This window comes from Helianthus annuus, chromosome 13 (assembly GCF_002127325.2).
Source record: "Helianthus annuus cultivar XRQ/B chromosome 13, HanXRQr2.0-SUNRISE, whole genome shotgun sequence".
In the NCBI taxonomy this organism is placed as follows: Eukaryota; Viridiplantae; Streptophyta; class Magnoliopsida; order Asterales; family Asteraceae; genus Helianthus; species Helianthus annuus.
Window position 1 is genome coordinate 112,398,239 of NC_035445.2, and position 6,922 is coordinate 112,405,160.

The window sequence follows — 6,922 nt, forward strand, 5'->3', positions numbered from 1 at the left end:
ATAATCGAATAATTACGCATATTCTATCGCTATTACAAACCTACTTTGCATAACACTCACGATGATGTCGAGTAAAGGCCTAAACTACCCTTCTCGATGAGCGTGAGGTGTCAAAATGTGAGTAATCAACGCTAACGAGGGTTATCGGGTGAGTACTATGACTCTAACCGTCATGACGATGATGGCAATATGAGTAAGTGGTGCCCCGATAATCATTGTGGCACATCACATCGAAAAACGCACTCGAAGGCACGCGTAACTTGATCACCGCACTGAGAATTGGATACATAAATACGTATATACGGCCCTTTTGTGATTAATTATAATAAATAAATTAATAATTATATAAATATATGAAAATATGGCTTAAACCGTCGAAATCGCACCAAAAACGGGATCAAAAGGCTTCCGAACGGATCAATTCGATCAGACTAGTCCAATTGGTCAGACCGGCCCAATCAGATAGGCCAGTCCGATCGGATGGGCCAGTCCGATCGGATGGACCAGCCGATCGGATGGGCCAGCCGATCGACTGGGCCAGCCGATCGACTAGGCCAGCCGATCGACTGGGCCAGCCGATCGACTGGGCCAACCGATCGACTGGGCCAGCCGATCGACTGGGCCAGCCGATCCAACTGCTGTTTTGCCTTCCTTTCTCCTTCCTTGCCTATAAATACCCCTCCGTTCACTCCCAAACACTTGTGTTGCTGCTCCTAACCGACCAAGACGTTCCAGCCCTCAAATCTCTCGATTTCTTCCGATTCTTGTAAGTTTTCAACCCGAATCTTGTACTTTCTTGATCCAAATGCAATCCTTCATCTTTCTACCTTTCAAATCTCAATTTTTAACCGTAAAATCAACGGATTTGGGGTGTTCTAAGGTGATGTCACCATAGAGTTCTTCAAAGGTGATGTCATCCCATGAAGAACAACTCAGATTCGGATGATTTACATACGATTCTTCATGAATCTCAACCAAATTAATGTTTTTCTAATCAAAAGGCCACGGATTTGGGACGTTCGGATAGATTTCATCACAAAGTTCTTATGAACTTCAAGTGTTGACCTCATATCATCAAGAACAACTCAGATCCAGGGCATTTCCTAAGTAAAATCAAGGTTTTTACATCAGATCTAGTGATAAAATGATCGATTTCGAGTTAAACACGGAAAAACCGACAAAAAACGACCAGTTCCGACGAACGGGGTGATTCCCGGCCGATGAAACAGGTTGGAATTGACGGGATTTCAGTTGCTTAACACCTCATCGTAACGACTCGACCCAAAACGCCAAAAAACGCTCGAAAAATCATCGAAAACAGCCGAACAGGATGGCCAATCGAGTGGCCCAATCGATCGAACAGCTAGTCGATCGAGCAGCTAGTCGATCGAACAGCTAGTCGATCGAACAGCTGGTCGATCGAACAGCTGGTCGATCGAACAGCTGGTCGATCGAACAGCTGGTCGATCGAACAGCTGGTCGATCGAACAGCTGGTCGATCGAACAGCTGGTCGATCGAACAGCTGGTCGATCGAACAGCTGGTCGATCGAACAGCTGGTCGATCGAACAGCTGGTCGATCGAACAGCTGGTCGATCGAACAGCTGGTCGATCGAACAGCCATTCGATCGATCAGGCTGTCCGATCGATCAGGCCCATTCGATCGATCATGCCATCCGACCAACCAAGCCCATCCGACCGACCAGGCCCACTCGATCGAGTGGCCTGTTCGACTGGGCCAGCCCAATTACAATTTTAACCAACTTCAACCCAATTTTCGCCCGATTTCACGCAAATCGATACCGTTTAACGCATAGTAACCTGTCACTCACGTAAATTATCTGAAATCAGGATATTCTCCGGCACCGGTTCCGCAAACCTAACCGAAAACGCGCTGTGAGTATACTTGACCCCTTTTATCGAATTTTGGGTGTAACATACGTTCCATAAAAACCAAACTTATCAAACGAATGATTTAATTGGACTATTTATCACTTGCGAATAACTGTTTGCATAGATATACGTGATGCTAGTACATGTATGCTAGGACTTATACTCGTGACGTCCCACCAAGACTAGTATAGTACTATTTCGCCCGACGGGGTCTAGTTATGCCATCAAGAGTCGAGCATCGAGGACTTAGCTGGTAGTATCAGTTTTGTGAGTATATATGTCGTGTATTACGTTTATGCATGTGGAAATTCGCAGCACTTTTAATCTATCATACTACACATATCAAACCTGTATACTCGCCAATACTTTTGTATTGACAAAGTTTTAACGTATGTTGCAGGTTTAGCCGAAGTTTACATCAAATCAAGCTAGGAAGTCTAGAAACGCATCTAAAAATCTAGGTTGTCGGATTTGAATTGTTCGAGAGGACAAGAAATCTGTGATAACTTATGTGATTGTATTGTTTGTTAGTATGGGATGACAAATGTAATAAATATTATCGCAATATAGTTGTTATGGATTCTCTTGAGCAATCTGATTCGCCTAGTGCCGCGCCCCGATGATTCCGCCATCGGTTGGGGTGTGACAGAACCGCACAACATGTATCAATCGTACAAGGCCATTGGGCCGGATTGATTGTGACCGAACTCTTAAGGGCGGCCCATGCACGAGTTCGGCCCACCCACCTTATACACAACACCTAGGGTATTGTAACCACTCCACACTTTTCATCCACACACACACGAAACCCTAGCTCCTTTCTCTCTCGAAGTTGACGACAACACACCTTATTGCTTGAAGCTTTCTTGTTCGGATCGTTACTTCTCTACCTTCTAATCGGTTAGTTCTTGTGTTTATTAGTTGTATGATTTATGATGTTATGTTGTTGTTATCGTTCTGTTATGCGATTGAACTTGGGTGTTATGCTAGTAATATTGATTGATAATAAGTATTCGGTTCATACGGATTGATGCTATACAAGGGTTGTATGATTGTATGATATAATCAAGTTGAGTGTATGTTTGTTAATCGGCTCACACAAGTATTCGATAATGTTATTATGATTCGGAACTTCATGATGTTAGGCAAGAATAGAATGAACATGTTACTCGGCTAGGATGTGATATGTTCCTGTTCGAATGTATTATAATTGGTTGCATGTTAGTATACGGTTAAGTGTTGTGATCATGGTGCACATGTTTTGATTGTGTTTAGGGTTCATATGAATTGATGTTAAAAATCCTTGCCTTGATCAATTATTGAGTAATCAAAAACTGTTAATTTGGTGATTTCTAAATTGCAGGTTTGGTAACTATTGGAATAGGTAATGGTTGTTGACTAATTTTGGATATGGAAACGATATAACTAAATGGCATAATTTTCAGATCACACAAGATGTTATCAACCGCACAAGGTTTGATGAATCGCACAAGTTGTCTAATTGTTAACTGTTGGACTAATCATGTCAGTTGGGCCTTAAAGCCCAAGACCTCACTCGCACAAGATGACACCAGACGCACAAGGTGCCCGAGTCGCACAAGTTGTGATGTTGGGCCGGGTGTACAGTTTGGGCCGGACTAGCTCGGTCGCACAACCCAAGCAGACCGCACAAGTCTGCCCGGATCGCACAAGACTTGTGTTGTCTAACCTGGGCCGAGCAGCCCAACCTCCAATCGCACAACCCGTATCGGATCGCACAAGTCCCGTAGTGGATATTTATTTGGGCCGTAGTGTTGTTAGATAATTATTGATTTGTTATTGGACCGAACAGGCCCAAGGCCCACCCGCACAAGGCCTATCAATTGCACCAAAGCTAACCGGACCGCACAAGGTCACTTATGTGTTATATATTTGGGCCGAGTACTATTGGGCTGATAATTATTTGCACAAGTTGAATGGATTGCTTTAATTACAAACTGTTGACATGATCTATACGTGCTTGTAACGTGTTAACATACGTGATTCATACGTGCATTGCTTGAGTCAAAACCTGACTTGTATGGTAAACCTGCTAGGACGTGGTTGATCACATTGTAGCTTAACTAAACCTTTTCGTGTATCATACCGAGCAATCCCAGGTGAGTTCATTGCATTTCTCTAGCATGTGTCCCGGTGGTTTGGGACAACTGGTAAACATTTGGAAGGGAAACTCTGGGTAAACAATTAACTTGGGTCTTGGTTATTGTACATGGGATCGATCATTGCCAATGCTCGGTTAGGAGCATTGGGGTTGTTAAGGGGCACACTCCCCGGATACATATGGGCACACTCCCTAGGGTATCTAGCATGAGCAACATCGTAACATAACATTGAATCGCATTAACATACATCTGGTAATACAATACGTTAACAAAACCTTGAGCTCACCAGCGTAGTCTGACACACTTGTTTGCATGCTTGTAGGTCGTTAGCCTTGGAACATGGACTTGCTATCTGGGAGTGCTGGAGTGGTCATGGATCGAGACTCTTGGATTCACTTATAAACGATACATTGATTTTGATTATTATGAAACGATTGCTAAACGATTACATGCTTCCGCTACATAACATTTGAGAATTGATATCATGTTGACATCTTGTTTTGGTAATTAATGTCATGACTTACTTAAATACTTATCATTTGTTCAATGTGATTGGTGGCTCGAACTCTGATGCGTAACACGCCTCGCGGGGTTTCCGCAGGTGGAATTTTGGGGGTGTTACATCCACAGCGATGTCTGCAGTCAATTCATCTAATGGCATTCCACCTTTGCCTCCACCACCAGATGGATCTCAGAAATATGCTGAGAAGAGACCAACTCCTATCATCTCTAAACCATCATCTTCTGCTCTAACTTCTTCTGTTCCCAGTACTAGTGATATATTTACTTTGATTTTGCAGATGAGGGATCGTATGCAGCAGCAGGATGAAACTAATGACAGGATCCTCAAGGAAATCGGAGATCTCAAAAGGCAAAAGAAAACGGCAGAGGATCATTCCCCACTAATGCCCAAATCTTTGAATTTTGATACTCCGATGATTACTTCTCAGCCATCAGAGGTCCCAAACATTCAACATACTGATGGATTAAGAGGAGTGCATTTCGGCCCAGCAGCAATGACTCAGGCATCAGGATCATATTTCCAACCGGCAGGATCCTACACTCAGCATATGGGATCCTTCATGAGCTTAGGTTCCTCCTTTGTTCCAGGATCATCCCAAGTTCTAGGATCCTCCTTTGTTCCAGGATCATCCCAGGTTCAAGGATCATCCTTTGTTCCGGGATCATCCCAGGTTCAAGGATCCCTTCAGATACCAGGATCCCTGAAGAATTTGCAAACAGGAAGTCCAGATGTCCATCAAGGAGATTTTATTCCAATGCAAACCATTGCTTCCACTGGTCCCTCCATCATCCCAGAATCCCAGCAATATGGATTCACATCCAATGTTCCTAACTTGAACCCGATGGGAGGTAACACTTTTAATAATTCTCTTACCACTAACCATGGATTCATGCAGGATACAGGTATCAATCATGCTATGGCCAGAGAACTAGAAAAACTGAAGGATATGATATCAAGTGTTCCATGGGTAGTCAAACCTATCCCAGAGATTGCAGATGGAAGCCATAAGGTATCTCGTTTTGCACCACCAATTTGTGATGCTGAGATACCCAAAAGATTCCATATCCCTACTATGAAGCTGTATGATGGTACAACGGATCCTGAGGAACACATAGCATAATACAGGGAGAGGATGGAGATCAATCCTATTCCAGAAAGGTTAAAGGAAGCATGCCTGTGCAAGGGATTTGGATCCACTCTTACTGGATCAGCTCTTAAATGGCTGCTAAGTCTTCCCCCTTACTCTATTACTTCATTTGCTAATTTAGTTAACTTATTCAATAGTCAATTTTCTTGTAGTAGAAAATTTGAACGATTGACTAGCGATTTATATAGGATAACTCAAGGTCATAATGAATAATTAAGGGATTATATAACCAAATTTAGTAAAGAATCCTTGGATATTCCTAACTTGGATGTGGCCACAGCTGTTGAGGCCTTCAAGATGGGATTACTTAAGGATTCATTGTTCTATGATGATCTTGTTATGACACCATGCAGGAACCTAGACGAAGTAAGAACTCGGGCACTCAGGTTCATCCGGTTAGAGGATGACAAGAGGATCCAGGAGAGACAAGTAGGATCCTCAAAACAAGAAAAGCAAGGATCCTCTTTCAAAAGCAACAGATTCAAATCCTACTACAGAACTGACAACCAGAACGTGCATGCTGTTGACCAAGAAGAGGATGATGAAGATTATCCTCCAATTTCTGAATACTGTTTTTCCGTTGAAAACCATGAACTAATCCTTGCAATGCAAAATCTAGGAGAAAAAGCCAGATGGCCTAGAAAAAATGACAAATCAGCCGGAACTAAAGAAAAATCGAAGTGGTGTGCATACCACAAGGACTTTGGGCATTTAACCGAAGAATGCATCGCGCTAAGAAAGGAAATTGGATATCTGCTAAGCAAGGGGCATCTAAAAGAGTTGTTGGGAAGAAAAAAGCAAAGGACTCAGGATTCTGAGAGGATTCCTGAGAAAGCTCCAGCTCCTCCGGCAGATGCACAAGTAATCAACTTTATTTCTGGAGGATCAGACATCTGTGGTACATCCTTCTCAGCAGCTAGAAGGCATGCAAAGGAAGCTAAAATGGATAATGGAGAAAGACCTATTCGAACGTCAAGTGTCTCGGAAGGAAAAGTGATAACCTTTGATGAGGATGATCGAGTTGACATCCAGGATCCTCATCATGATAGTTTAGTTATTACTCTCTTTATTTCTAACCACTTTGTCCGCAGGTTCCTTATTGACGAAGGAACCCCAGTAAACATTATCCAGCTTGATGTTCTGAAGAAAATGGGTATCCCTGAATCAGATATCACACCAAGATCCTCCGTGCTTGTAGGATTTAGTGGCGAAACTAAGA